The sequence below is a fragment of the Hyperolius riggenbachi genome, chromosome 2 (genome assembly GCF_040937935.1).
Source record: "Hyperolius riggenbachi isolate aHypRig1 chromosome 2, aHypRig1.pri, whole genome shotgun sequence".
NCBI classification, from domain to species: domain Eukaryota; kingdom Metazoa; phylum Chordata; class Amphibia; order Anura; family Hyperoliidae; genus Hyperolius; species Hyperolius riggenbachi.
Window position 1 is genome coordinate 140442255 of NC_090647.1, and position 21366 is coordinate 140463620.

Sequence of the window (21366 nt, forward strand, 5' to 3'; positions counted from 1 at the left end):
CCGGAACGGCGCTTTGGAGGTTGCCTGCGGCCACACTAAGCCGAAAGCGCCCGCTCTTGTCAGATCGCGGAAGCTAAGCGGCTTCAGGCCTGGTTAGTAGCTGCATGGTAGACCGGCTGTGAACCCCAGGTGCTGCAGGTGTTTTTTTGGGTTTGAGACCCAATGGCTATGAGCACGCGTGGGAAGCCTCACCTTCAAGGCGCCGGAACGGCGCCCTGGAGGTTGCCTGCGGCCACACTAAGCCGAAAGCGCCAGCTCTCGTCAGATCGCGGAAGCTAAGCGGCTTCAGGCCTGGTTAGTAGCTGCATGGGAGACCGGCTGTGAACCCCAGGTGCTGCAGGCGTTTTTTTGGGTTTGAGGCCCAATGGCTATGAGCACGCGTGGGAAGCCTCACCTTCAAGGCGCCGGAACGGCGCCTTGGAGGTTTCCTGCCGCCACACTAAGCCGAAAGCGCCCGCTCTCGTCAGATCGCGGAAGCTAAGCGGCTTCAGGCCTGGTTAGTAGCTGCATGGGAGACCGGCTGTGAACCCCAGGTGCTGCAGGCGTTTTTTTGGGTTTGAGGCCCAATGGCTATGAGCACGCGTGGGAAGCCTCACCTTCAAGGCGCCGGAACGGCGCCTTGGATGTTCCCTGCGGCCACACTAAGCCGAAAGCGCCCTTTCTCGTCAGATCGCGGAAGCTAAGCGGCTTCAGGCCTGGTTAGTAGCTGCATGGGAGACCGGCTGTGAACCCCAGGTGCTGCAGGCGTTTTTTTGGGTTTGAGGCCCAATGGCTATGAGCACGTGTGGGAAGCCTCACCTTCAAAGCGCCGGAACGGCGCCTTGGAGGTTGCCTGTGGCCACACTAAGCCAAAAGCGCCCGCTCTTGTCAGATTGTGGAAGCTAAGCGGCTTCAGGCCTGGTTAGTAGCTGCATGGGAGACCGGCTGTGAACCCCAGATGTTGCAGGCGTTTTTTTGGGTTTGAGGCCCAATGGCTATGAGCACGCGTGGGAAGCCTCACCTTCAAGGCGCCGGAACGGCGCTCTGGAGGTAGCCTGCGGCCACACTAAGCCGAAAGCGCCCGCTCTCGTCAGATCGCGGAAGCTAAGCGGCTTCAGGCCTGGTTAGTAGCTGCATGGGAGACCGGCTGTGAACCCCAGGTGCTGCAGGTGTTTTTTTGGGTTTGAGACCCAATGGCTATGAGCACACGTGGGAAGCCTCACCTTCAAGGCGCCGGAACGGCGCCCTGGTGGTTGCCTGCGGCCACACTAAGCCGAAAGCGCCCGCTCTCGTCAGATCGCGGAAGCTAAGCGGCTTCAGGCCTGGTTAGTAGCTGCATGGGAGACCGGCTGTGAACCCCAGGTGCTGCAGGCATTTTTTGGGGTTTGAGGCCCAATGGCTATGAGCACGCGTGGGAAGCCTCACCTTCAAGGCGCCGGAACGGCGCCCTAAAGGTTTCCTGCGGCCACACTAAGCCGAAAGCGCCCGCTCTCGTCAGATCGCGGAAGCTAAGTGGCTTCAGGCCTGGTTAGTAGCTGCATGGGAGACCGGCTGTGAACCCCAGGTGCTGCAGGCGTTTTTTTGGGTTTGAGGCCCAATGGCTATGAGCACGCGTGGGAAGCCTCACCTTCAAGGCGCCGGAGCGGCGCCTTGGAGGTTGCCTGCGGCCACACTAAGCCGAAAGCGCCTGCTCTCGTCAGATCGCGGAAGCTAAGCGGCTTCAGGCCTGGTTAGTAGCTGCATGGGAGACTGGCTGTGAACCCCAGGTGCTGCAGGTGTTTTTTTGGGTTTGAGGCCCAATGGCTATGAGCACGCGTGGGAAGCCTCACCTTCAAGGCGCCGGAACGGCGCCTTGGAGGTTTCCTGCGGCCACACTAAGCCGAAAGCGTCAGATCGCGGAAGCTAAGCGGCTTCAGGCCTGGTTAGTAGCTGCATGGGAGACCGGCTGTGAACCCCAGGTGCTGCAGGCGTTTTTTTGGGTTTGAGGCCCAATGGCTATGAGCACACGTGGGAAGCCTCACCTTCAAGGCGCCGGAACGGCGCCCTCGAGGTTGCCTGCGGCCACACTGAGCCGAAAGCGCCAGCTCTCGTCAGATTGCGGAAGCTAAGCGGCTTCAGGCCTGGTTAGTAGCTGCATGGGAGACCGGCTGTGAACCCCAGGTGCTGCAGGCGTTTTTTTGGGTTTGAGGCCCAATGGCTATGAGCACGCGTGGGAAGTCTCACCTTCAAGGCGCCGGAACGGCGCCCTGGAGGTTGCCTGCGGCCACACTAAGCCGAAAGCGCCCGCTCTCGTCAGATCGCGGAAGCTAAGCGGCTTCAGGCCTGGTTAGTAGCTGCATGGGAGACCGGCTGTGAACCCCAGGTGCTGCAGGCGTTTGAGACCCAATGGCTATGAGCACGTGTGGGAAGCCTCACCTTCAAGGCGCCGGAACGGCGCCCTGGAGCTTGCCTGCGGCCACACTAAGCCGAAAGCGCCCGCTCTCGTCAGATCGCGGAAGCTAAGCGGCTTCAGGCCTAGTTAGTAGCTGCATGGGAGACCGGCTGTGAACCCCAGGTGCTGCAGGTGTTTTTTTGGGTTTGAGGCCCAATGGCTATGAGCACGCGTGGGAAGGCTCACCTTCAAGGCGCCGGAACGGCGCCTTGGAGGTTGCCTGCGGCCATACTAAGCCGAAAGCGCCCGCTCTCGTCAGATCGCGGAAGCTAAGCGGCTTCAGGCCTGGTTAGTAGCTGCATGGGAGACCGGCTGTGAACCCCAGGTGCTGCAGGCGTTTTTTTGGGTTTGAGGCCCAATGGCTATGAGCACGTGTGGGAAGCCTCACCTTCAAGCCGCCGGAACGGCGCCTTGGAGGTTTCCTGCGGCCACACTAAGCCAAAAGCGCCCGCTCTCGTCAGATTGTGGAAGCTAAGCGGCTTCAGGCCTGGTTAGTAGCTGCATGGGAGACCGGGTGTGAACCCCAAATGCTGCAGGTGTTTTTTTGGGTGTGAGGCCCAATGGCTATGAGCACGCGTGGGAAGCCTCACCTTCAAGGCGCCGGAACGGCGCCCTGGAGGTTTCCTGCGGCCACACTAAGCCGAAAGCGCCCGCTCTCGTCAGATTGCGGAAGCTAAGTGGCTTCAGGCCTCGTTAGTAGCTGCATGGGAGACCGGCTGTGAACCCCAGGTGCTGCAGGCGTTTTTTTGGATTTGAGACCCAATGGCTATGAGCACGCGTGGGAAGCCTCACCTTCAAGGCGCCGGAACGGCGCCCTGGTGGTTGCCTGCGGCCACACTAAGCCGAAAGCGCCCGCTCTCGTCAGATCACGGAAGCTAAGCGGCTTCAGGCCTGGTTAGTAGCTGCATGGGAGACCGGCTGTGTACCCCAGGTGCTGCAGGCGTTTTTTTGGGTTTGAGGCCCAATGGCTATGAGCACGCATGGGAGGCCTCACCTTCAAGGCGCCGGAACGGCGCCCTGAAGGTTGCCTGCGGCCACACTAAGCCGAAAGCGCCCGCTCTCGTCAGATGTCGGAAGCTAAGCAGCTTCAGGCCTGGTTAGTAGCTGCATGGGAGACCGGCTGTGAACCCCAGGTGCTGCCGGCGTTTTTTTGGGTTTGAGACCCAATGGCTATGAGCACGCGTGGGAAGCCTCACCTTCAAGGCGCCGGAACGGCGCCCTGGAGGTTGCCTGCGGCCACACTAAGCCGAAAGCGCCTGCTCTCGTTAGATCGCGGAAGCTAAGCGGCTTCAGGCCTGGTTAGTAGCTGCATGGGAGACCGGCTGTGAACCCCAGGTGCTGCAGGCGTTTTTTTTGGGTTTGAGGCCCAATGACTATGAGCACGCGTGGGAAGCCTCACCTTCAAGGCGCCGGAACGGCGCCCTGGAGGTTGCCTGCGGCCACACTAAGCCGAAAGCGCCCGCTCTTGTCAGATCGCGGAAGCAAAGCGGCTTCAGGCCTGGTTAGTAGCTGCATGGGAGACCGGCTGTGAACCCCAGGTGCTGCAGGCGTTTTTTTGGGTTTGAGGCCCAATGACTATGAGCACGCGTGGGAAGCCTCACCTTCAAGGCGCCGGAACGGCGCCTTGGAGGTTGCCTGCGGCCACACTAAGCCGAAAGCGCCCGCTCTCGTCTGATCGCGGAAGCTAAGCGGCTTCAGGCTTGGATAGTAGCTGCATGGTAGACTGGCTGTGAACCCCAGGTGCTGCAGGCGTTTTTTTGGGTTTGAGGTCCAATGGCTATGAGCACGCGTGGGAAGCCTCACCTTCAAGGCGCCGGAACGGCGCCCTGGAGGTTGCCTGCGGCCACACTAAGCCGAAAGCGCCCGCTCTTGTCATATCACGGAAGCTAAGCGGCTTCAGGCCTGGTTAGTAGCTTCATGGGAGACTGGCTGTGAACCCCAGATGCTGCAGGTGTTTTTTTGGGTTTGAGGCCCAATGACTATGAGCACGCGTGGGAAGCCTCACCTTCAAGGCGCCGGAACGGCGCCTTGGAGGTTGCCTGCGGCCACACTAAGCTGAAAGCGCCCGCTCTCGTCAGATCGCGGAAGCTAAGCGGCTTCAGGCTTGGATAGTAGCTGCATGGGAGACCGGCTGTGAACCCCAGGTGCTGCAGGCGTTTTTTTGGGTTTGAGGTCCAATGGCTATGAGCACGCGTGGGAAGCCTCACCTTCAAGGCGCCGGAACGGCGCCGTGGAGGTTGCCTGCGGCCACACTAAGCCGAAAGCGCCCGCTCTCGTCAGATCGCGGAAGCTAAGCGGCTTCAGGCCTGGTTAGTAGCTGCATGGGAGACCGGCTGTGAACCCCAGGTGCTGCAGGCGTTTTTTTGGGTTTGAGACCCAATGGCTATGAGCACGCGTGGGAAGCCTCACCTTCAAGGCGCCGGAACGGCGCCCTGGAGGTTGCCTGCGGCCACACTAAGCCGAAAGCGCCCGCTCTCGTCAGATCGCGGAAGCTAAGCGGCTTCAGGCCTGGTTAGTAGCTGCATGGGAGACCGGCTGTGAACCCCAGGTGCTGCAGGTGTTTTTTTGGGTTTGAGACCCAATGGCTATGAGCACGCGTGGGAAGCCTCACCTTCAAGGCGCCGGAACGGCGCCCTGGAGGTTGCCTGTGGCCACACTTAGCCGAAAGCGCCCGCTCTCGTCTGATCGCGGAAGCTAAGCGGCTTCAGGCCTGGTTAGTAGCTGCATGGGAGACCGGCTGTGAACCCCAGGTGCTGCAGGCGTTTTTTTGGGTTTGAGGCCCAATGGCTATGAGCACGCGTGGGAAGCCTCACCTTCAAGGCGCCGGAACGGCGCCTTGGAGGTTACCTGCGGCTACACTAAGCCGAAAGCGCCCGCTCTCGTCAGATCGCGGAAGCTAAGCGGCTTCAGGCCTGGTTAGTAGCTGCATGGGAGACCGGCTGTGAACCCCAGGTGCTGCAGGCATTTTTTTGGGTTTGAGGCCCAATGGCTATGAGCACGTGTGGGAAGCCTCACCTTCAAGGCGCCGGAACGGCGCCCTGGAGGTTTCCTGCGGCCACACTAAGCCGAAAGCGCCCGCTCTCGTCAGATCGCGGAAGCTAAGCGGCTTCAGGCCTGGTTAGTAGCTGCATGGGAGACCGGCTGTGAACCCCAGGTGCTGCAGGTGTTTTTTTGGGTTTGAGACCCAATGGCTATGAGCACGCGTGGGAAGCCTCACCTTCAAGGCGCCGGAACGGCGCCCTGGAGGTTGCCTGCGGCCACACTAAGCTGAAAGCGCCCGCTCTCGTCAGATCGCGGAAGCTAAGCGGCTTCAGGCCTGGTTAGTAGCTGCATGGGAGACCGGCTGTGAACCCCAGGTGCTGCAGGCGTTTTTTTGGGTTTGAGGCCCAATGGCTATGAGCACGCGTGGGAAGCCTCACCTCCAAGGCGCCGGAACGGCACCCTGGAGGTTACCTGCGGCCACACTAACCCGAAAGCGCCCGCGCTCGTCAGATCGCGGAAGCTAAGCGGCTTCAGGCCTGGTTAGTAGCTGCATGGGAGACCGGCTGTGAACCCCAGGTGCTGCAGGCGTTTTTTTTGGGTTTGAGACCCAATGGCTATGAGCACGCGTGGGAAACCTCACCTTCAAGGCGCCGGAACGGCGCCCTGGAGGTTGCCTGCGGCCACACTAAGCCGAAAGCGCCCGCTCTCGTCAGATCGCGGAAGCTAAGCGGCTTCAGGCCTGGTTAGTAGCTGCATGGGAGACCGGCTGTGAACCCCAGGTGCTGCAGGCGTTTTTTTGGGTTTGAGGCCCAATGGCTATGAGCACGCGTGGGAAGCCTCACCTCCAAGGCGCCGGAACGGCACCCTGGAGGTTACCTGCGGCCACACTAACCCGAAAGCGCCCGCGCTCGTCAGATCGCGGAAGCTAAGCGGCTTCAGGCCTGGTTAGTAGCTGCATGGGAGACCGGCTGTGAACCCCAGGTGCTGCAGGCGTTTTTTTGGGTTTGAGACCCAATGGCTATGAGCACGCGTGGGAAACCTCACCTTCAAGGCGCCGGAACGGCGCCCTGGAGGTTGCCTGCGGCCACACTAAGCCGAAAGCGCCCGCTCTCGTCAGATCGCGGAAGCTAAGCGGCTTCAGGCCTGGTTAGTAGCTGCATGGGAGACCGGCTGTGAACCCCAGGTGCTGCAGGTGTTTTTTTGGGTTTGAGGCCCAATGGCTATGAGCACGCGTGGGAAGCCTCACCTTCAAGGCGCCGGAACGGCGCCCTGGAGGTTGCCTGCGGCCACACTAAGCCGAAAGCGCCCGCTCTCGTCAGATCGCGGAATCTAAGCGGCTTCAGGCCTGGTTAGTAGCTGCATGGGAGACCGGCTGTGAACCCCAGGTGCTGCAGGCGTTTTTTTGGGTTTGAGGCCCAATGGCTATGAGCACGCGTGGGAAGCCTCACCTTCAAGGCGCCGGAACGGCGCCTTGAAGGTTGCCTGCGGCCACACTAAGCCGAAAGCGCCCACTCTTGTCAGATCGTGGAAGCTAAGCGGCTTCAGGCCTGGTTAGTAGCTGCATGGGAGACCGGCTGTGAACCCCAGGTGCTGCAGGTGTTTTTTTGGGTTTGAGGCCCAATGGCTATGAGCACGCGTGGGAAGCCTCACCTTCAAGGCGCCGGAACGGCGCCCTGGAGGTTGCCTGCGGCCACACTAAGCCGAAAGCGCCTGCTCTCGTCAGATCGCAGAAGCTAAGCGGCTTCAGGCCTGGTTAGTAGCTGCATGGGAGACCGGCTGTGAACCCCAGGTGCTGCAGGTGTTTTTTTGGGTTTGAGACCCAATGGCTATGAGCACGCGTGGGAAGCCTCACCTTCAAGGCGCCGGAACGGCGCCCTGGAGGTTGCCTGCGGCCACACTAAGCCGAAAGCGTCTGCTCTCGTCAGATCGCGGAAGCTAAGCGGCTTCAGGCCTTGTTAGTAGCTGCATGGGAGACCGGCTGTGAACCCCAGGTGCTGCAGGTGTTTTTTTGGGTTTGAGGCCCAATGGCTATGAGCACGCGTGGGAAGCCTCACCTTCAAGGCGCCGGAACGGCGCCCTGGAGGTTACCTGCGGCCACACTAAGCCGAAAGCGCCCACTCTCGTCAGATCGCGGAAGCTAAGCGGCTTCAGGCCTGTTTAGTAGCTGCATGGGAGATCGGCTGTGAACCCCAGGTGCTGCAGGCGTTTTTTTGGGTTTGAGACCCAATGGCTATGAGCACGCGTGGGAAGCCTCACCTTCAAGGCGCCGGAACGGCGCCCTGGAGGTTGCCTGCGGCCACAGTCAGCCGAAAGCGCCCGCTCTCGTCAGATCGCGGAAGCTAAGCGGCTTCAGGCCTGGTTAGTAGCTGCATGGGAGACTGGCTGTGAACCCCAGGTGCTGCAGGCGTTTTTTTGGGTTTGAGGCCCAATGGCTATGAGCACGCGTGGGAAGCCTCACCTTCAAGGCGCCGGAACGGCGCCTTGGAGGTTGCCTGCGGCCACACTAAGCCGAAAGCGCCTGCTCTCGTCAGATCGCGGAAGCTAAGCGGCTTCAGGCCTGGTTAGTAGCTGCATGGGAGACCGGCTGTGAACCCCAGGTGCTGCAGGTGTTTTTTTGGGTTTGAGGCCCAATGTCTATGAGCGCGCGTGGGAAGCCTCACCTTCAAGGCGCCGGAACGGCGCCATGGAGGTTGCCTGCGGCCACACTAAGCCGAAAGCGCCCACTCTCGTCAGATCGCGGAAGCTAAGCGGCTTCAGGCCTGTTTAGTAGCTGCATGGGAGACCGGCTGTGAACCCCAGGTGCTGCAGGCGTTTTTTTGGGTTTGAGACCCAATGGCTATGAGCACGCGTGGGAAGCCTCACCTTCAAGGCGCCGGAACGGCGCCCTGGAGGTTGCCTGCGGCCACACTAAGCCGAAAGCGCCCGCTCTCGTCTGATCGCGGAAGCTAAGCGGCTTCAGGCCTGGTTAGTAGCTGCATGGGACACCGGCTGTAAACCCCAGGTGCTGCAGGCGTTTTTTGGGTTTGAGGCCCAATGGCTATGAGCACGCGTGGGAAGCCTCACCTTCAAGGCGCCGAAACGGCGCCTTGGAGGTTGCCTGTGGCCACACTAAGCCGAAAGCGCCCGCTCTCGTCAGATCGCGGAAGCTAAGCGGCTTCAGGCCTGGTTAGTAGCTGCATGGGAGACCGGCTGTGAACCCCAGGCGCTGCAGGCGTTTTTTTGGGTTTGAGGCCCAATGGCTATGAGCACGCGTGGGAAGCCTCACCTTCAAGGCGCCGGAACGGCGCCTTGGAGGTAGCCTGCGGCCACACTAAGCCGAAAGTGCCCGCTCTCGTCAGATCGCGGAAGCTAAGCGGCTTCAGGCCTGGTTAGTAGCTGCATGGGAGACTGGCTGTGAACCCCAGGTGCTGCAGGCGTTTTTTTGGGTTTGAGGCCCAATGGCTATGAGCACGCGTGGGAAGCCTCACCTTCAAGGCGCCGGAACGGCGCCCTGGAGGTTGCCTGCGGCCACACTAAGCCGAAAGCGCCCGCTCTCGTCAGATCGTGGAAGCTAAGCGGCTTCAGGCCTGGTTAGTAGCTGCATGGGAGACCGGCTGTGAACCCCAGGTGCTGCAGGCATTTTTTTGGGTTTGAGACCCAATGGCTATGAGCACGCGTGGGAAGCCTCACCTTCAAGGCGCCGGAACGGCGCCTTGGAGGTTGCCTGCGGCCACACTAAGCCGAAAGCGCCCGCTCTCGTCAGATCGCGGAAGCTAAGCGGCTTCAGGCCTGGTAAGTAGCTGCATGGGAGACTGGCTGTGAACCCCAGGTGCTGCAGGCGTTTTTTTGGGTTTGAGGCCCAATGGCTATGAGCACGCGTGGGAAGCCTCACCTTCAAGGCGCCGGAACGGCGCCTTGGAGGTAGCCTGCGGCCACACTAAGCCGAAAGCGCCCGCTCTCGTCAGATCGCGGAAGCTAAGCGGCTTCAGGCCTGGTTCGTAGCTGCATGGGAGACCGGCTGTGAACCCCAGGTGCTGCAGGCGTTTTTTTGGGTTTGAGGCCCAATGGCTATGAGCACGCGTGGGAAGCCTCACCTTCAAGGCGCCGGAACGGCGCCCTGGAGGTTGCCTGCGGCCACACTAAGCCGAAAGCGCCCGCTCTCGTCAGATCGTGGAAGCTAAGCGGCTTCAGGCCTGGTTAGTAGCTGCATGGGAGACCGGCTGTGAACCCCAGGTGCTGCAGGCGTTTTTTTGGGTTTGAGGCCCAATGGCTATGAGCACGCGTGGGAAGCCTCACCTTCAAGGCGCCGGAACGGCGCCTTGGAGGTAGCCTGCGGCCACACTAAGCCGAAAGCGCCCGCTCTCGTCAGATCGCGGAAGCTAAGCGGCTTCAGGCCTGGTTCGTAGCTGCATGGGAGACCGGCTGTGAACCCCAGGTGCTGCAGGCGTTTTTTTGGGTTTGAGGCCCAATGGCTATGAGCACGCGTGGGAAGCCTCACCTTCAAGGCGCCGGAACGGCGCCCTGGAGGTTGCCTGCGGCCACACTAAGCCGAAAGCGCCCGCTCTCGTCAGATCGTGGAAGCTAAGCGGCTTCAGGCCTGGTTAGTAGCTGCATGGGAGACCGGCTGTGAACCCCAGGTGCTGCAGGCGTTTTTTTGGGTTTGAGACCCAATGGCTATGAGCACGCGTGGGAAGCCTCACCTTCAAGGCGCCGGAACGGCGCCCTGGAGGTTGCCTGCGGCCACACTAAGCCGAAAGCGCCCGCTCTCGTCAGATCGCGGAAGCTAGGCGGTTTCAGGCCTGGTTAGTAGCTGCATGGGAGACCGGCTGTGAACCCCAGGTGCTGCAGGTGTTTTTTTGGGTTTGAGGCCCAATGGCTATGAGCACGCGTGGGAAGCCTCACCTTCAAGGCGCCGGAACGGCGCCCTGGAGGTTGCCTGCGGCCACACTAAGCCGAAAGCGCCCGCTCTCGTCAGATCGCGGAAGCTAAGCGGCTTCAGGCCTGGTTAGTAGCTGCATGGGAGACCGGCTGTGAACCCCAGGTGCTGCAGGCTTTTTTTGGGTTTGAGACCCAATGGCTATGAGCACGCGTGGGAAACCTCACCTTCAAGGCGCCGGAACGGCGCCCTGGAGGTTGCCTGCGGCCACACTAAGCCGAAAGCGCCTGCTCTCGTCAGATCGCGGAAGCTAAGCGGCTTCAGGCCTGGTTAGTAGCTGCATGGGAGACCGGCTGTGAACCCCAGGTGCTGCAGGCGTTTTTTTGGGTTTGAGGCCCAATGGCTATGAGCACGCGTGGGAAGCCTCACCTTCAAGGCGCCGGAACGGCGACTTGGAGGTTGCCTGCGGCCACACTAAGCCAAAAGCGCCTGCTCTTGTCAGATCGCGGAAGCTAAGCGGCTTCAGGCCTGGTTAGTAGCTGCATGGGAGACCGGCTGTGAACCCCAGGTGCTGCAGGCGTTTTTTTGGGTTTGAGGCCCAATGGCTATGAGCACGCGTGGGAAGCCTCACCTTCAAGGCGCCGGAACGGCGCCCTGGAGGTTGCCTGCGGCCACACTAAGCCGAAAGCGCCCGCTCTCGTCAGATCGCGGAAGCTAAGCGGCTTCAGGCCTGGTTAGTAGCTGCATGGGAGACCGGCTGTGAACCCCAGGTGCTGCAGGCGTTTTTTTGGGTTTGAGACCCAATGGCTATGAGCACGCGTGGGAAGCCTCACCTTCAAGGCACCGGAACGGCGCCCTGGAGGTTTCCTGCGGCCACACTAAGCCGAAAGCGCCTGCTCTCGTCAGATCGCGGAAGCTAAGCGGCTTCAGGCCTGGTTAGTAGCTGCATGGGAGACCGGCTGTGAACCCCAGGTGTTGCAGGCGTTTTTTTGGGTTTGAGGCCCAATGGCTATGAGCACGCATGGGAAGCCTCACCTTCAAGGCGCCGCAACGGCGCCTTGGAGGTTGCCTGCGGCCACACTAAGCCGAAAGCGCCCGCTCTCGTCAGATCGCGGAAGCTAAGCGGCTTCAGGCCTGGTTAGTAGCTGCATGGGAGACCGGCTGTGAACCCCAGGTGCTGCAGGTGTTTTTTTGGGTTTGAGGCCCAATGGCTATGAGCACGCGTGGGAAGCCTCACCTTCAAGGCGCCGGAACGGCGCCCTGGAGGTTGCCTGCGGCCACACTAAGCCGAAAGCGTCAGATCGCGGAAGCTAAGCGGCTTCAGGCCTGGTTAGTAGCTGCATGGGAGACCGGCTGTGAACCCCAGGTGCTGCAGGCGTTTTTTTGGGTTTGAGACCCAATGGCTATGAGCACGCGTAGAAAGCCTCACCTTCAAGGCGCCGGAACGGCGCCCTGGAGGTTGCCTGCGGCCACAGTCAGCCGAAAGCGCCCGCTCTCGTCAGATCGCGGAAGCTAAGCGGCTTCAGGCCTGGTTAGTAGCTGCATGGGAGACTGGCTGTGAACCCCAGGTGCTGCAGGCGTTTTTTTGGGTTTGAGGCCCAATGGCTATGAGCACGCGTGGAAAGCCTCACCTTCAAGGCGCCGGAACGGCGCCTTGGAGGTTGCCTGCGGCCACACTAAGCCGAAAGCGCCTGCTCTCGTCAGATCGCGGAAGCTAAGCGGCTTCAGGCCTGGTTAGTAGCTGCATGGGAGACCGGCTGTGAACCCCAGGTGCTGCAGGTGTTTTTTTGGGTTTGAGGCCCAATGTCTATGAGCGCGCGTGGGAAGCCTCACCTTCAAGGCGCCGGAACGGCGCCATGGAGGTTGCCTGCGGCCACACTAAGCCGAAAGCGCCCACTCTCGTCAGATCGCGGAAGCTAAGCGGCTTCAGGCCTGTTTAGTAGCTGCATGGGAGACCGGCTGTGAACCCCAGGTGCTGCAGGCGTTTTTTTTGGGTTTGAGACCCAATGGCTATGAGCACGCGTGGGAAGCCTCACCTTCAAGGCGCCGGAACGGCGCCCTGGAGGTTGCCTGCGGCCACACTAAGCCGAAAGCGCCCGCTCTCGTCTGATCGCGGAAGCTAAGCGGCTTCAGGCCTGGTTAGTAGCTGCATGGGACACCGGCTGTAAACCCCAGGTGCTGCAGGCGTTTTTTGGGTTTGAGGCCCAATGGCTATGAGCACGCATGGGAAGCCTCACCTTCAAGGCGCCGAAACGGCGCCTTGGAGGTTGCCTGTGGCCACACTAAGCCGAAAGCGCCCGCTCTCGTCAGATCGCGGAAGCTAAGCGGCTTCAGGCCTGGTTAGTAGCTGCATGGGAGACCGGCTGTGAACCCCAGGCGCTGCAGGCGTTTTTTTGGGTTTGAGGCCCAATGGCTATGAGCACGCGTGGGAAGCCTCACCTTCAAGGCGCCGGAACGGCGCCTTGGAGGTAGCCTGCGGCCACACTAAGCCGAAAGCGCCCGCTCTCGTCAGATCGCGGAAGCTAAGCGGCTTCAGGCCTGGTTAGTAGCTGCATGGGAGACTGGCTGTGAACCCCAGGTGCTGCAGGCGTTTTTTTGGGTTTGAGGCCCAATGGCTATGAGCACGCGTGGGAAGCCTCACCTTCAAGGCGCCGGAACGGCGCCCTGGAGGTTGCCTGCGGCCACACTAAGCCGAAAGCGCCCGCTCTCGTCAGATCGTGGAAGCTAAGCGGCTTCAGGCCTGGTTAGTAGCTGCATGGGAGACCGGCTGTGAACCCCAGGTGCTGCAGGCGTTTTTTTGGGTTTGAGACCCAATGGCTATGAGCACGCGTGGGAAGCCTCACCTTCAAGGCGCCGGAACGGCGCCTTGGAGGTTGCCTGCGGCCACACTAAGCCGAAAGCGCCCGCTCTCGTCAGATCGCGGAAGCTAAGCGGCTTCAGGCCTGGTTAGTAGCTGCATGGGAGACTGGCTGTGAACCCCAGGTGCTGCAGGCGTTTTTTTTGGGTTTGAGGCCCAATGGCTATGAGCACGCGTGGGAAGCCTCACCTTCAAGGCGCCGGAACGGCGCCTTGGAGGTAGCCTGCGGCCACACTAAGCCGAAAGCGCCCGCTCTCGTCAGATCGCGGAAGCTAAGCGGCTTCAGGCCTGGTTCGTAGCTGCATGGGAGACCGGCTGTGAACCCCAGGTGCTGCAGGCGTTTTTTTGGGTTTGAGGCCCAATGGCTATGAGCACGCGTGGGAAGCCTCACCTTCAAGGCGCCGGAACGGCGCCCTGGAGGTTGCCTGCGGCCACACTAAGCCGAAAGCGCCCGCTCTCGTCAGATCGTGGAAGCTAAGCGGCTTCAGGCCTGGTTAGTAGCTGCATGGGAGACCGGCTGTGAACCCCAGGTGCTGCAGGCGTTTTTTTTGGGTTTGAGACCCAATGGCTATGAGCACGCGTGGGAAGCCTCACCTTCAAGGCGCCGGAACGGCGCCCTGGAGGTTACCTGCGGCCACACTAAGCCGAAAGCGCCCGCTCTCGTCAGATCGCGGAAGCTAGGCGGTTTCAGGCCTGGTTAGTAGCTGCATGGGAGACCGGCTGTGAACCCCAGGTGCTGCAGGTGTTTTTTTGGGTTTGAGGCCCAATGGCTATGAGCACGCGTGGGAAGCCTCACCTTCAAGGCGCCGGAACGGCGCCCTGGAGGTTGCCTGCGGCCACACTAAGCCGAAAGCGCCCGCTCTCGTCAGATCGCGGAAGCTAAGCGGCTTCAGGCCTGGTTAGTAGCTGCATGGGAGACCGGCTGTGAACCCCAGGTGCTGCAGGCGTTTTTTTGGGTTTGAGACCCAATGGCTATGAGCACGCGTGGGAAACCTCACCTTCAAGGCGCCGGAACGGCGCCCTGGAGGTTGCCTGCGGCCACACTAAGCCGAAAGCGCCCGCTCTCGTCAGATCGCGGAAGCTAAGCGGCTTCAGGCCTGGTTAGTAGCTGCATGGGAGACCGGCTGTGAACCCCAGGTGCTGCAGGCGTTTTTTTTGGGTTTGAGGCCCAATGGCTATGAGCACGCGTGGGAAGCCTCACCTTCAAGGCGCCGGAACGGCGACTTGGAGGTTGCCTGCGGCCACACTAAGCCAAAAGCGCCTGCTCTTGTCAGATCGCGGAAGCTAAGCGGCTTCAGGCCTGGTTAGTAGCTGCATGGGAGACCGGCTGTGAACCCCAGGTGCTGCAGGCGTTTTTTTTGGGTTTGAGGCCCAATGGCTATGAGCACGCGTGGGAAGCCTCACCTTCAAGGCGCCGGAACGGCGCCCTGGAGGTTGCCTGCAGCCACACTAAGCCGAAAGCGCCCGCTCTCGTCAGATCGCGGAAGCTAAGCGGCTTCAGGCCTGGTTAGTAGCTGCATGGGAGACCGGCTGTGAACCCCAGGTGCTGCAGGTGTTTTTTTGGGTTTGAGACCCAATGGCTATGAGCACGCGTGGGAAGCCTCACCTTCAAGGCACCGGAACGGCGCCCTGGAGGTTTCCTGCGGCCACACTAAGCCGAAAGCGCCTGCTCTCGTCAGATCGCGGAAGCTAAGCGGCTTCAGGCCTGGTTAGTAGCTGCATGGGAGACCGGCTGTGAACCCCAGGTGTTGCAGGCGTTTTTTTTGGGTTTGAGGCCCAATGGCTATGAGCACGCATGGGAAGCCTCACCTTCAAGGCGCCGCAACGGCGCCTTGGAGGTTGCCTGCGGCCACACTAAGCCGAAAGCGCCCGCTCTCATCAGATCGCGGAAGCTAAGCAGCTTCAGGCCTGGTTAGTAGCTGCATGGGAGACCGGCTGTGAACCCCAGGTGCTGCAGGTGTTTTTTTGGGTTTGAGGCCCAATGGCTATGAGCACGCGTGGGAAGCCTCACCTTCAAGGCGCCGGAACGGCGCCCTGGAGGTTGCCTGTGGCCACACTAAGCCGAAAGCGCCCGCTCTCGTCAGATCGCGGAAGCTAAGCGGCTTCAGGCCTGGTTAGTAGCTGCATGGGAGACCGGCTGTGAACCCCAGGTGCTGCAGGTGTTTTTTTGGGTTTGAGGCCCAATGGCTATGAGCACGCGTGGGAAGCCTCACCTTCAAGGCGCCGGAACGGCGCCCTGGAGGTTGCCTGCGGCCACACTAAGCCGAAAGCGTCAGATCGCGGAAGCTAAGCGGCTTCAGGCCTGGTTAGTAGCTGCATGGGAGACCGGCTGTGAACCCCAGGTGCTGCAGGCGTTTTTTTGGGTTTGAGACCCAATGGCTATGAGCACGCGTAGAAAGCCTCACCTTCAAGGCGCCGGAACGGCGCCCTGGAGGTTGCCTGCGGCCACAGTCAGCCGAAAGCGCCCGCTCTCGTCAGATCGCGGAAGCTAAGCGGCTTCAGGCCTGGTTAGTAGCTGCATGGGAGACTGGCTGTGAACCCCAGGTGCTGCAGGCGTTTTTTTGGGTTTGAGGCCCAATGGCTATGAGCACGCGTGGGAAGCCTCACCTTCAAGGCGCCGGAACGGCGCCTTGGAGGTTGCCTGCGGCCACACTAAGCCGAAAGCGCCTGCTCTCGTCAGATCGCGGAAGCTAAGCGGCTTCAGGCCTGGTTAGTAGCTGCATGGGAGACCGGCTGTGAACCCCAGGTGCTGCAGGTGTTTTTTTGGGTTTGAGGCCCAATGTCTATGAGCGCGCGTGGGAAGCCTCACCTTCAAGGCGCCGGAACGGCGCCATGGAGGTTGCCTGCGGCCACACTAAGCCGAAAGCGCCCACTCTCGTCAGATCGCGGAAGCTAAGCGGCTTCAGGCCTGTTTAGTAGCTGCATGGGAGACCGGCTGTGAACCCCAGGTGCTGCAGGCGTTTTTTTTGGGTTTGAGACCCAATGGCTATGAGCACGCGTGGGAAGCCTCACCTTCAAGGCGCCGGAACGGCGCCCTGGAGGTTGCCTGCGGCCACACTAAGCCGAAAGCGCCCGCTCTCGTCTGATCGCGGAAGCTAAGCGGCTTCAGGCCTGGTTAGTAGCTGCATGGGACACCGGCTGTAAACCCCAGGTGCTGCAGGCGTTTTTTGGGTTTGAGGCCCAATGGCTATGAGCACGCGTGGGAAGCCTCACCTTCAAGGCGCCGAAACGGCGCCTTGGAGGTTGCCTGTGGCCACACTAAGCCGAAAGCGCCCGCTCTCGTCAGATCGCGGAAGCTAAGCGGCTTCAGGCCTGGTTAGTAGCTGCATGGGAGACCGGCTGTGAACCCCAGGTGCTGCAGGCGTTTTTTTGGGTTTGAGGCCCAATGGCTATGAGCACGCGTGGGAAGCCTCACCTTCAAGGCGCCGGAACGGCGCCTTGGAGGTAGCCTGCGGCCACACTAAGCCGAAAGCGCCCGCTCTCGTCAGATCGTGGAAGCTAAGCGGCTTCAGGCCTGGTTAGTAGCTGCATGGGAGACTGGCTGTGAACCCCAGGTGCTGCAGGCGTTTTTTTGGGTTTGAGGCCCAATGGCTATGAGCACGCGTGGGAAGCCTCACCTTCAAGGCGCCGGAACGGCGCCCTGGAGGTTGCCTGCGGCCACACTAAGCCGAAAGCGCCCGCTCTCGTCAGATCGTGGAAGCTAAGCGGCTTCAGGCCTGGTTAGTAGCTGCATGGGAGACCGGCTGTGAACCCCAGGTGCTGCAGGCGTTTTTTTTGGGTTTGAGACCCAATGGCTATGAGCACGCGTGGGAAGCCTCACCTTCAAGGCGCCGGAACCGCGCCCTGGAGGTTGCCTGCGGCCACACTAAGCCGAAAGCGCCCGCTCTCGTCAGATCGCGGAAGCTAGGCGGCTTCAGGCCTGGTTAGTAGCTGCATGGGAGACCGGCTGTGAACCCCAGGTGCTGCAGGTGTTTTTTTGGGTTTGAGGCCCAATGGCTATGAGCACGCGTGGGAAGCCTCACCTTCAAGGAGCCGGAACGGCGCCCTAGAGGTTGCCTGCGGCCACACTAAGCCGAAAGCGCCCGCTCTCGTCAGATCGCGGAAGCTAAGCGGCTTCAGGGCTGGTTAGTAGCTGCATGGGAGACCGGCTGTGAACCCCAGGTGCTGCAGGCGTTTTTTTGGGTTTGAGACCAAATGGCTATGAGCACGCGTGGGAAACCTCACCTTCAAGGCGCCGGAACGGCGCCCTGGAGGTTGCCTGCGGCCACACTAAGCCGAAAGCGCCCGCTCTCGTCAGATCGCGGAAGCTAAGCGGCTTCAGGCCTGGTTAGTAGCTGCATGGGAGACCGGCTGTGAACCCCAGGTGCTGCAGGCGTTTTTTTGGGTTTGAGGCCCAATGGCTATGAGCACGCGTGGGAAGCCTCACCTTCAAGGCGCCGGAACGGCGCCCTGGAGGTTGCCAGCGGCCACACTAAGCCGAAAGCGCCCGCTCTCGTCAGATCGCGGAAGCTAAGCGGCTTCAGGCCTGGTTAGTAGCTGCATGGGAGACCGGCTGTGAACCCCAGGTGCTGCAGGCGTTTTTTTGGGTTTGAGACCCAATGGCTATGAGCACGCGTGGAAAGCCTCACCTTCAAGGCACCGAAACGGCGCCCTGGAGGTTGCCTGTGGCCACACTAAGCCGAAAGCGTCAGATCGCGGAAGCTAAGCGGCTTCAGGCCTGGTTAGTAGCTGCATGGGAGACCGGCTGTGAACCCCAGGTGTTGCAGGCGTTTTTTTGGGTTTGAGGCCCAATGGCTATGAGCACGCATGGGAAGCCTCACCTTCAAGGCGCCGGAACGGCGCCTTGGAGGTTGCCTGCGGCCACACTAAGCCGAAAGCGCCCGCTCTCATCAGATCGCGGAAGCTAAGCGGCTTCAGGCCTGGTTAGTAGCTGCATGGGAGACCGGCTGTGAACCCCAGGTGCTGCAGGTGTTTTTTTGGGTTTGAGGCCCAATGGCTATGAGCACGTGTGGGAAGCCTCACCTTCAAGGCGCCGGAACGGCGCCCTGGAGGTTGCCTGTGGCCACACTAAGCCGAAAGCGCCCGCTCTCGTCAGATCGTGGAAGCTAAGCGGCTTCAGGCCTGGTTAGTAGCTGCATGGGAGACCGGCTGTGAACCCCAGGTGCTGCAGGTGTTTTTTTGGGTTTGAGGCCCAATGGCTATGAGCACGCGTGGGAAGCCTCACCTTCAAGGCGCCGGAACGTCGCCCTGGAGGTTGCCTGCGGCCACACTAAGCCGAAAGCGTCAGATCGCGGAAGCTAAGCGGCTTCAGGCCTGGTTAGTAGCTGCATGGGAGACCGGCTGTGAACCCCAGGTGCTGCAGGCGTTTTTTTGGGTTTGAGGCCCAATGGCTATGAGCACGCGTGCGAAGCCTCACCTTCAAGGTGCCGGTACGGCGCCTTGGAGGTTGCTTGCGGCCACACTAAGCCGAAAGCGCCCGCTCTCGTCAGATCGCGGAAGCTAAGCGGCTTCAGGCCTGGTTAGTAGCTGCATGGGAGACCGGCTGTGAACCCCAGTTGCTGCAGGTGTTTTTTTGGGTTTGATGCCCAATGGCTATGAGCACGCGTGGGAAGCCTCACCTTCAAGGCGCCGGAACGGCACCTTGGAGGTTGCCTGCGGCCACACTAAGCCGAAAGCGCCCGCTCTCGTCAGATCGCGGAAGCCAAGCGGCTTCAGGCCTGGTTAGTAGCTGCTTGGGAGACCGGCTGTGAACCCCAGGTGCTGCAGGCGTTTTTTTTGGGTTTGAGGCCCAATGGCTATGAGCACGCGTGGGAAGCCTCACCTTCAAGGCGCCGGAACGGCGCCCTGGAGGTTTCCTGCGGCCACACTAAGCCGAAAGCGCCCGCTCTCGTCAGATCGCGGAAGCTAAGCGGCTTCAGGCCTGGTTAGTAGCTGCATGGGAGACTGGCTGTGAACCCCAGGTGCTGCAGGTGTTTTTTTGGGTTTGAGGCCCAATGGCTATGAGCACGCGTGGGAAGCCTCACCTTCAAGGCGCCGGAACGGCGCCCTGGAGGTTTCCTGCGGCCACACTAAGCCGAAAGCGCCCGCTCTCGTCAGATCGCGGAAGCTAAGCGGCTTCAGGCCTGGTTAGTAGCTGCATTGGAGACCGGCTGTGAACCCCAGGTGCTGCAGGCGTTTTTTTGGGTTTGAGGCCCAATGGCTATGAGCACGCGTGGGAAGCCTCACCTTCAAGGCGCCGGAACGGCGCCCTGGAGGTTTCCTGCGGCCACACTAAGCCGAAAGCGCCCGCTCTCGTCAGATCGCGGAAGCTAAGCGGCTTCAGGCCTGGTTAGTAGCTGCATGGGAGACCGGCTGTGAACCCCAGGTGCTGCAGGCGTTTTTTTGGGTTTGAGGCCCAATGGCTATGAGCACGCGTGGGAAGCCTCACCTTCAAGGCGCCGGAACGGCGCCTTGGATGTTGCCTGCGGCCACACTAAGCCGAAAGCGCCCGCTCTCGTCAGATCGCGGAAGCTAAGCGGCTTCAGGCCTGGTTAGTAGCTGCATGGGAGACCGGCTGTGAACCCCAGGTGCTGCAGGCATTTTTTTGGGTTTGAGGCCCAATGGCTATGAGCACGCGTGGGAAGCCTCACCTTCAAGGCGCCGGAACGGCGCCTTGGAGGTTGCCTGCGGCCACACTAAGCCGAAAGCGCCCGCTCTCGTCAGATCGCGGAAGCTAAGCGGCTTCAGGCCTGGTTAGTAGCTGCATGGGAGACCGGCTGTGAACCCCAGGTGCTGCAGGCATTTTTTTGGGTTTGAGGCCCAATGGCTATGAGCACGCGTGGGAAGCCTCACCTTCAAGGCGCCGGAACGGCGCCTTGGAGGTTGCCTGCGGCCACACTTAGCCGAAAGCGCCCGCTCTCGTCAGATCGCGGAAGCTAAGCGGCTTCAGGTCTGGTTAGTAGCTGCATGGGAGACCGGCTGTGAACCCCAGGTGCTGCAGGCGTTTTTTTGGGTTTGAGGCCCAATGGCTATGAGCATGCGTGGGAAGCCTCACCTTCAAGGCGCCGGAACGGCGCCTTGGAGGTTGCCTGCGGCCACACTAAGCCGAAAGCGCCCGCTCTTGTCAGATCGCGGAAGCTAAGTGGCTGCAGGCGTGGTTAGTAGCTGCATGGGAGACCGGCTGTGAACCCCAGGTGCTGCAGGTGTTTTTTTTGGGTTTGAGGCCCAATGGCTATGAGCACGCGTGGGAAGCCTCACCTTCAAGGAGCCGGAACGGCGCCCTGGAGGTTGCCTGCGGCCACACTAAGCCGAAAGCGCCCGCTCTCGTCAGATCGCGGAAGCTAAGCGGCTTCAGCCCTGGTTAGTAGCTGCATGGGAGGCCGGCTGTGAACCCCAGGTGCTGCAGGTGTTTTTTTGGGTTTGAGGCCCAATGGCTATGAGCACGCGTGGGAAGCCTCACCTTCAAGGCGCCGGAACGGCGCCTTGGAGGTTGCCTGCGGCCACACTAAACCGAAAGCGCCCGCTCTCGTCAGATCGCGGAAGCTAAGTGGCTTCAGGCCTGGTTAGTAGCTGCATGGGAGACCGGCTGTGAACCCCAGGTGCTGCAGGCGTTTTTTTGGGTTTGAGGCCCAATGGCTATGAGCACGCGTGGGAAGCCTCACCTTCAAGGCGCCGGAACGGCGCCTTGGAGGTTTCCTGCGGCCACACTAAGCCGAAAGCGCCCGCTCTCGTCAGATCGCGGAAGCTAAGCGGCTTCAGGCCTGGTTAGTAGCTGCATGGGAGACCGGCTGTGAACCCCAGGTGCTGCAGGCGTTTTTTTGGGTTTGAGGCCCAATGGCTATGAGCACGCGTGGGAAGCCTCACCTTCATGGCGCCGGAACGGCTCCCTGGAGGTTGCCTGCGGCCACACTAAGCCGGAAGCGCCCGCTCTCATCAGATTGCGGAAGCTAAGCGGCTTCAGGCCTGGTTAGTAGCTGCATGGGAGACTGGCTGTGAACCCCAGGTGCTGCAGGCGTTTTTTTGGGTTTGAGGCCCAATGGCTATGAGCACGCGTGGGAAGCCTCACCTTCAAGGCGCCGGAACGGCGCCTTAGAGGTTGCCTGCGGCCACACTAAGCCGAAAGCGCCCGCTCTCGTCACATCGCGGAAGCCAAGCGGCTTCAGGCCTTGTTAGTAGCTGCATGGGAGACCGGCTGTGAACCCCAGGTGCTGCAGGCGTTTTTTTGGGTTTGAGGCCCAATGGCTATGAGCACGCGTGGGAAGCCTCACCTTCAAGGCGGCGGAA

General features: G+C 61.0%; 13 non-coding genes and 87 pseudogenes across 13 annotated transcripts; all 100 read left to right on the top strand.

The window, feature by feature from the left end:
* The first annotated feature begins 22 nt into the window (after positions 1–22).
* On the top strand, positions 23–141 carry LOC137550899 (5S ribosomal RNA; annotated as a pseudogene).
* An 83-nt stretch (positions 142–224) lies between these two features.
* Positions 225–343, top strand: LOC137559461 (5S ribosomal RNA; annotated as a pseudogene).
* Positions 344–426: 83 nt separating this feature from the next.
* Positions 427–545, top strand: LOC137549487 (5S ribosomal RNA; annotated as a pseudogene).
* An 83-nt stretch (positions 546–628) lies between these two features.
* Positions 629–747, top strand: LOC137552482 (5S ribosomal RNA; annotated as a pseudogene).
* Positions 748–830: 83 nt separating this feature from the next.
* LOC137554577 (5S ribosomal RNA) lies at positions 831–949 on the top strand (annotated as a pseudogene).
* Positions 950–1032: 83 nt separating this feature from the next.
* On the top strand, positions 1033–1151 carry LOC137557262 (5S ribosomal RNA; annotated as a pseudogene).
* Positions 1152–1234: 83 nt separating this feature from the next.
* LOC137556470 (5S ribosomal RNA) lies at positions 1235–1353 on the top strand. The gene has a single exon (XR_011029120.1). It is a non-coding gene; the product is annotated as a 5S ribosomal RNA (ribosomal RNA).
* An 83-nt stretch (positions 1354–1436) lies between these two features.
* Positions 1437–1555, top strand: LOC137548088 (5S ribosomal RNA; annotated as a pseudogene).
* Positions 1556–1638: 83 nt separating this feature from the next.
* LOC137549575 (5S ribosomal RNA) lies at positions 1639–1757 on the top strand (annotated as a pseudogene).
* A 275-nt stretch (positions 1758–2032) lies between these two features.
* LOC137549893 (5S ribosomal RNA) lies at positions 2033–2151 on the top strand (annotated as a pseudogene).
* An 83-nt stretch (positions 2152–2234) lies between these two features.
* LOC137551322 (5S ribosomal RNA) lies at positions 2235–2353 on the top strand. The gene has a single exon (XR_011027012.1). It is a non-coding gene; the product is annotated as a 5S ribosomal RNA (ribosomal RNA).
* A 73-nt stretch (positions 2354–2426) lies between these two features.
* LOC137548547 (5S ribosomal RNA) lies at positions 2427–2545 on the top strand (annotated as a pseudogene).
* Positions 2546–2628: 83 nt separating this feature from the next.
* Positions 2629–2747, top strand: LOC137554679 (5S ribosomal RNA). Its single transcript, XR_011027426.1, has one exon. It is a non-coding gene; the product is annotated as a 5S ribosomal RNA (ribosomal RNA).
* Positions 2748–2830: 83 nt separating this feature from the next.
* Positions 2831–2949, top strand: LOC137554587 (5S ribosomal RNA; annotated as a pseudogene).
* Positions 2950–3032: 83 nt separating this feature from the next.
* On the top strand, positions 3033–3151 carry LOC137553464 (5S ribosomal RNA; annotated as a pseudogene).
* Positions 3152–3234: 83 nt separating this feature from the next.
* LOC137549820 (5S ribosomal RNA) lies at positions 3235–3353 on the top strand (annotated as a pseudogene).
* An 83-nt stretch (positions 3354–3436) lies between these two features.
* On the top strand, positions 3437–3555 carry LOC137553652 (5S ribosomal RNA; annotated as a pseudogene).
* Positions 3556–3638: 83 nt separating this feature from the next.
* Positions 3639–3757, top strand: LOC137558869 (5S ribosomal RNA; annotated as a pseudogene).
* An 84-nt stretch (positions 3758–3841) lies between these two features.
* On the top strand, positions 3842–3960 carry LOC137548861 (5S ribosomal RNA; annotated as a pseudogene).
* An 83-nt stretch (positions 3961–4043) lies between these two features.
* LOC137550859 (5S ribosomal RNA) lies at positions 4044–4162 on the top strand (annotated as a pseudogene).
* Positions 4163–4447: 285 nt separating this feature from the next.
* Positions 4448–4566, top strand: LOC137559490 (5S ribosomal RNA; annotated as a pseudogene).
* Positions 4567–4649: 83 nt separating this feature from the next.
* Positions 4650–4768, top strand: LOC137551334 (5S ribosomal RNA). Its single transcript, XR_011027013.1, has one exon. It is a non-coding gene; the product is annotated as a 5S ribosomal RNA (ribosomal RNA).
* An 83-nt stretch (positions 4769–4851) lies between these two features.
* Positions 4852–4970, top strand: LOC137557263 (5S ribosomal RNA; annotated as a pseudogene).
* An 83-nt stretch (positions 4971–5053) lies between these two features.
* LOC137558104 (5S ribosomal RNA) lies at positions 5054–5172 on the top strand (annotated as a pseudogene).
* Positions 5173–5255: 83 nt separating this feature from the next.
* On the top strand, positions 5256–5374 carry LOC137559048 (5S ribosomal RNA; annotated as a pseudogene).
* An 83-nt stretch (positions 5375–5457) lies between these two features.
* Positions 5458–5576, top strand: LOC137558107 (5S ribosomal RNA; annotated as a pseudogene).
* An 83-nt stretch (positions 5577–5659) lies between these two features.
* LOC137557103 (5S ribosomal RNA) lies at positions 5660–5778 on the top strand (annotated as a pseudogene).
* An 83-nt stretch (positions 5779–5861) lies between these two features.
* LOC137551987 (5S ribosomal RNA) lies at positions 5862–5980 on the top strand (annotated as a pseudogene).
* Positions 5981–6064: 84 nt separating this feature from the next.
* Positions 6065–6183, top strand: LOC137551345 (5S ribosomal RNA). Its single transcript, XR_011027014.1, has one exon. It is a non-coding gene; the product is annotated as a 5S ribosomal RNA (ribosomal RNA).
* An 83-nt stretch (positions 6184–6266) lies between these two features.
* LOC137551988 (5S ribosomal RNA) lies at positions 6267–6385 on the top strand (annotated as a pseudogene).
* An 83-nt stretch (positions 6386–6468) lies between these two features.
* LOC137557264 (5S ribosomal RNA) lies at positions 6469–6587 on the top strand (annotated as a pseudogene).
* An 83-nt stretch (positions 6588–6670) lies between these two features.
* Positions 6671–6789, top strand: LOC137547992 (5S ribosomal RNA; annotated as a pseudogene).
* An 83-nt stretch (positions 6790–6872) lies between these two features.
* LOC137549938 (5S ribosomal RNA) lies at positions 6873–6991 on the top strand (annotated as a pseudogene).
* An 83-nt stretch (positions 6992–7074) lies between these two features.
* Positions 7075–7193, top strand: LOC137557914 (5S ribosomal RNA; annotated as a pseudogene).
* Positions 7194–7276: 83 nt separating this feature from the next.
* LOC137552901 (5S ribosomal RNA) lies at positions 7277–7395 on the top strand (annotated as a pseudogene).
* Positions 7396–7478: 83 nt separating this feature from the next.
* On the top strand, positions 7479–7597 carry LOC137552965 (5S ribosomal RNA; annotated as a pseudogene).
* Positions 7598–7680: 83 nt separating this feature from the next.
* Positions 7681–7799, top strand: LOC137551382 (5S ribosomal RNA; annotated as a pseudogene).
* An 83-nt stretch (positions 7800–7882) lies between these two features.
* On the top strand, positions 7883–8001 carry LOC137547588 (5S ribosomal RNA; annotated as a pseudogene).
* An 83-nt stretch (positions 8002–8084) lies between these two features.
* On the top strand, positions 8085–8203 carry LOC137549612 (5S ribosomal RNA; annotated as a pseudogene).
* An 83-nt stretch (positions 8204–8286) lies between these two features.
* Positions 8287–8405, top strand: LOC137547826 (5S ribosomal RNA; annotated as a pseudogene).
* An 82-nt stretch (positions 8406–8487) lies between these two features.
* On the top strand, positions 8488–8606 carry LOC137559044 (5S ribosomal RNA; annotated as a pseudogene).
* Positions 8607–8689: 83 nt separating this feature from the next.
* LOC137548004 (5S ribosomal RNA) lies at positions 8690–8808 on the top strand (annotated as a pseudogene).
* Positions 8809–8891: 83 nt separating this feature from the next.
* On the top strand, positions 8892–9010 carry LOC137557918 (5S ribosomal RNA; annotated as a pseudogene).
* An 83-nt stretch (positions 9011–9093) lies between these two features.
* LOC137559470 (5S ribosomal RNA) lies at positions 9094–9212 on the top strand (annotated as a pseudogene).
* Positions 9213–9295: 83 nt separating this feature from the next.
* On the top strand, positions 9296–9414 carry LOC137558506 (5S ribosomal RNA; annotated as a pseudogene).
* An 83-nt stretch (positions 9415–9497) lies between these two features.
* Positions 9498–9616, top strand: LOC137558600 (5S ribosomal RNA; annotated as a pseudogene).
* An 83-nt stretch (positions 9617–9699) lies between these two features.
* On the top strand, positions 9700–9818 carry LOC137558507 (5S ribosomal RNA; annotated as a pseudogene).
* Positions 9819–9901: 83 nt separating this feature from the next.
* LOC137558601 (5S ribosomal RNA) lies at positions 9902–10020 on the top strand (annotated as a pseudogene).
* Positions 10021–10103: 83 nt separating this feature from the next.
* Positions 10104–10222, top strand: LOC137550738 (5S ribosomal RNA; annotated as a pseudogene).
* Positions 10223–10305: 83 nt separating this feature from the next.
* On the top strand, positions 10306–10424 carry LOC137548626 (5S ribosomal RNA). Its single transcript, XR_011026725.1, has one exon. It is a non-coding gene; the product is annotated as a 5S ribosomal RNA (ribosomal RNA).
* Positions 10425–10506: 82 nt separating this feature from the next.
* LOC137557776 (5S ribosomal RNA) lies at positions 10507–10625 on the top strand (annotated as a pseudogene).
* Positions 10626–10708: 83 nt separating this feature from the next.
* LOC137551425 (5S ribosomal RNA) lies at positions 10709–10827 on the top strand (annotated as a pseudogene).
* An 83-nt stretch (positions 10828–10910) lies between these two features.
* Positions 10911–11029, top strand: LOC137551356 (5S ribosomal RNA). The gene has a single exon (XR_011027015.1). It is a non-coding gene; the product is annotated as a 5S ribosomal RNA (ribosomal RNA).
* An 83-nt stretch (positions 11030–11112) lies between these two features.
* On the top strand, positions 11113–11231 carry LOC137549340 (5S ribosomal RNA; annotated as a pseudogene).
* Positions 11232–11314: 83 nt separating this feature from the next.
* On the top strand, positions 11315–11433 carry LOC137557265 (5S ribosomal RNA; annotated as a pseudogene).
* Positions 11434–11708: 275 nt separating this feature from the next.
* Positions 11709–11827, top strand: LOC137551383 (5S ribosomal RNA; annotated as a pseudogene).
* An 83-nt stretch (positions 11828–11910) lies between these two features.
* LOC137547589 (5S ribosomal RNA) lies at positions 11911–12029 on the top strand (annotated as a pseudogene).
* Positions 12030–12112: 83 nt separating this feature from the next.
* LOC137549613 (5S ribosomal RNA) lies at positions 12113–12231 on the top strand (annotated as a pseudogene).
* An 84-nt stretch (positions 12232–12315) lies between these two features.
* LOC137547827 (5S ribosomal RNA) lies at positions 12316–12434 on the top strand (annotated as a pseudogene).
* Positions 12435–12516: 82 nt separating this feature from the next.
* Positions 12517–12635, top strand: LOC137559046 (5S ribosomal RNA; annotated as a pseudogene).
* Positions 12636–12718: 83 nt separating this feature from the next.
* Positions 12719–12837, top strand: LOC137558357 (5S ribosomal RNA; annotated as a pseudogene).
* An 83-nt stretch (positions 12838–12920) lies between these two features.
* Positions 12921–13039, top strand: LOC137558602 (5S ribosomal RNA; annotated as a pseudogene).
* An 83-nt stretch (positions 13040–13122) lies between these two features.
* Positions 13123–13241, top strand: LOC137558358 (5S ribosomal RNA; annotated as a pseudogene).
* Positions 13242–13325: 84 nt separating this feature from the next.
* Positions 13326–13444, top strand: LOC137558510 (5S ribosomal RNA; annotated as a pseudogene).
* Positions 13445–13527: 83 nt separating this feature from the next.
* On the top strand, positions 13528–13646 carry LOC137558604 (5S ribosomal RNA; annotated as a pseudogene).
* Positions 13647–13730: 84 nt separating this feature from the next.
* LOC137549430 (5S ribosomal RNA) lies at positions 13731–13849 on the top strand (annotated as a pseudogene).
* Positions 13850–13932: 83 nt separating this feature from the next.
* Positions 13933–14051, top strand: LOC137551367 (5S ribosomal RNA). The gene has a single exon (XR_011027016.1). It is a non-coding gene; the product is annotated as a 5S ribosomal RNA (ribosomal RNA).
* An 83-nt stretch (positions 14052–14134) lies between these two features.
* On the top strand, positions 14135–14253 carry LOC137551378 (5S ribosomal RNA). Its single transcript, XR_011027017.1, has one exon. It is a non-coding gene; the product is annotated as a 5S ribosomal RNA (ribosomal RNA).
* Positions 14254–14337: 84 nt separating this feature from the next.
* LOC137551427 (5S ribosomal RNA) lies at positions 14338–14456 on the top strand (annotated as a pseudogene).
* Positions 14457–14540: 84 nt separating this feature from the next.
* Positions 14541–14659, top strand: LOC137557713 (5S ribosomal RNA; annotated as a pseudogene).
* Positions 14660–14742: 83 nt separating this feature from the next.
* Positions 14743–14861, top strand: LOC137549341 (5S ribosomal RNA; annotated as a pseudogene).
* An 84-nt stretch (positions 14862–14945) lies between these two features.
* LOC137547571 (5S ribosomal RNA) lies at positions 14946–15064 on the top strand (annotated as a pseudogene).
* Positions 15065–15147: 83 nt separating this feature from the next.
* LOC137558899 (5S ribosomal RNA) lies at positions 15148–15266 on the top strand (annotated as a pseudogene).
* A 275-nt stretch (positions 15267–15541) lies between these two features.
* Positions 15542–15660, top strand: LOC137551384 (5S ribosomal RNA; annotated as a pseudogene).
* An 83-nt stretch (positions 15661–15743) lies between these two features.
* Positions 15744–15862, top strand: LOC137547590 (5S ribosomal RNA; annotated as a pseudogene).
* An 83-nt stretch (positions 15863–15945) lies between these two features.
* Positions 15946–16064, top strand: LOC137549614 (5S ribosomal RNA; annotated as a pseudogene).
* Positions 16065–16148: 84 nt separating this feature from the next.
* LOC137547828 (5S ribosomal RNA) lies at positions 16149–16267 on the top strand (annotated as a pseudogene).
* An 82-nt stretch (positions 16268–16349) lies between these two features.
* On the top strand, positions 16350–16468 carry LOC137556937 (5S ribosomal RNA; annotated as a pseudogene).
* Positions 16469–16551: 83 nt separating this feature from the next.
* On the top strand, positions 16552–16670 carry LOC137548886 (5S ribosomal RNA; annotated as a pseudogene).
* Positions 16671–16753: 83 nt separating this feature from the next.
* LOC137558605 (5S ribosomal RNA) lies at positions 16754–16872 on the top strand (annotated as a pseudogene).
* Positions 16873–16956: 84 nt separating this feature from the next.
* LOC137549240 (5S ribosomal RNA) lies at positions 16957–17075 on the top strand (annotated as a pseudogene).
* Positions 17076–17158: 83 nt separating this feature from the next.
* LOC137549044 (5S ribosomal RNA) lies at positions 17159–17277 on the top strand (annotated as a pseudogene).
* An 83-nt stretch (positions 17278–17360) lies between these two features.
* On the top strand, positions 17361–17479 carry LOC137551390 (5S ribosomal RNA). Its single transcript, XR_011027018.1, has one exon. It is a non-coding gene; the product is annotated as a 5S ribosomal RNA (ribosomal RNA).
* An 83-nt stretch (positions 17480–17562) lies between these two features.
* On the top strand, positions 17563–17681 carry LOC137557751 (5S ribosomal RNA; annotated as a pseudogene).
* A 275-nt stretch (positions 17682–17956) lies between these two features.
* On the top strand, positions 17957–18075 carry LOC137556691 (5S ribosomal RNA). Its single transcript, XR_011029331.1, has one exon. It is a non-coding gene; the product is annotated as a 5S ribosomal RNA (ribosomal RNA).
* Positions 18076–18158: 83 nt separating this feature from the next.
* Positions 18159–18277, top strand: LOC137549204 (5S ribosomal RNA; annotated as a pseudogene).
* Positions 18278–18552: 275 nt separating this feature from the next.
* LOC137550893 (5S ribosomal RNA) lies at positions 18553–18671 on the top strand (annotated as a pseudogene).
* An 83-nt stretch (positions 18672–18754) lies between these two features.
* LOC137559194 (5S ribosomal RNA) lies at positions 18755–18873 on the top strand (annotated as a pseudogene).
* Positions 18874–18957: 84 nt separating this feature from the next.
* LOC137548454 (5S ribosomal RNA) lies at positions 18958–19076 on the top strand (annotated as a pseudogene).
* Positions 19077–19159: 83 nt separating this feature from the next.
* LOC137550639 (5S ribosomal RNA) lies at positions 19160–19278 on the top strand (annotated as a pseudogene).
* Positions 19279–19361: 83 nt separating this feature from the next.
* Positions 19362–19480, top strand: LOC137557847 (5S ribosomal RNA; annotated as a pseudogene).
* An 83-nt stretch (positions 19481–19563) lies between these two features.
* Positions 19564–19682, top strand: LOC137556482 (5S ribosomal RNA). Its single transcript, XR_011029131.1, has one exon. It is a non-coding gene; the product is annotated as a 5S ribosomal RNA (ribosomal RNA).
* Positions 19683–19765: 83 nt separating this feature from the next.
* LOC137556494 (5S ribosomal RNA) lies at positions 19766–19884 on the top strand. Its single transcript, XR_011029142.1, has one exon. It is a non-coding gene; the product is annotated as a 5S ribosomal RNA (ribosomal RNA).
* An 83-nt stretch (positions 19885–19967) lies between these two features.
* LOC137559384 (5S ribosomal RNA) lies at positions 19968–20086 on the top strand (annotated as a pseudogene).
* Positions 20087–20169: 83 nt separating this feature from the next.
* On the top strand, positions 20170–20288 carry LOC137553749 (5S ribosomal RNA; annotated as a pseudogene).
* An 84-nt stretch (positions 20289–20372) lies between these two features.
* LOC137550982 (5S ribosomal RNA) lies at positions 20373–20491 on the top strand (annotated as a pseudogene).
* An 83-nt stretch (positions 20492–20574) lies between these two features.
* On the top strand, positions 20575–20693 carry LOC137548566 (5S ribosomal RNA; annotated as a pseudogene).
* An 83-nt stretch (positions 20694–20776) lies between these two features.
* On the top strand, positions 20777–20895 carry LOC137557848 (5S ribosomal RNA; annotated as a pseudogene).
* Positions 20896–20978: 83 nt separating this feature from the next.
* Positions 20979–21097, top strand: LOC137548140 (5S ribosomal RNA; annotated as a pseudogene).
* Positions 21098–21180: 83 nt separating this feature from the next.
* LOC137553653 (5S ribosomal RNA) lies at positions 21181–21299 on the top strand (annotated as a pseudogene).
* Positions 21300–21366: the final 67 nt, after the last annotated feature.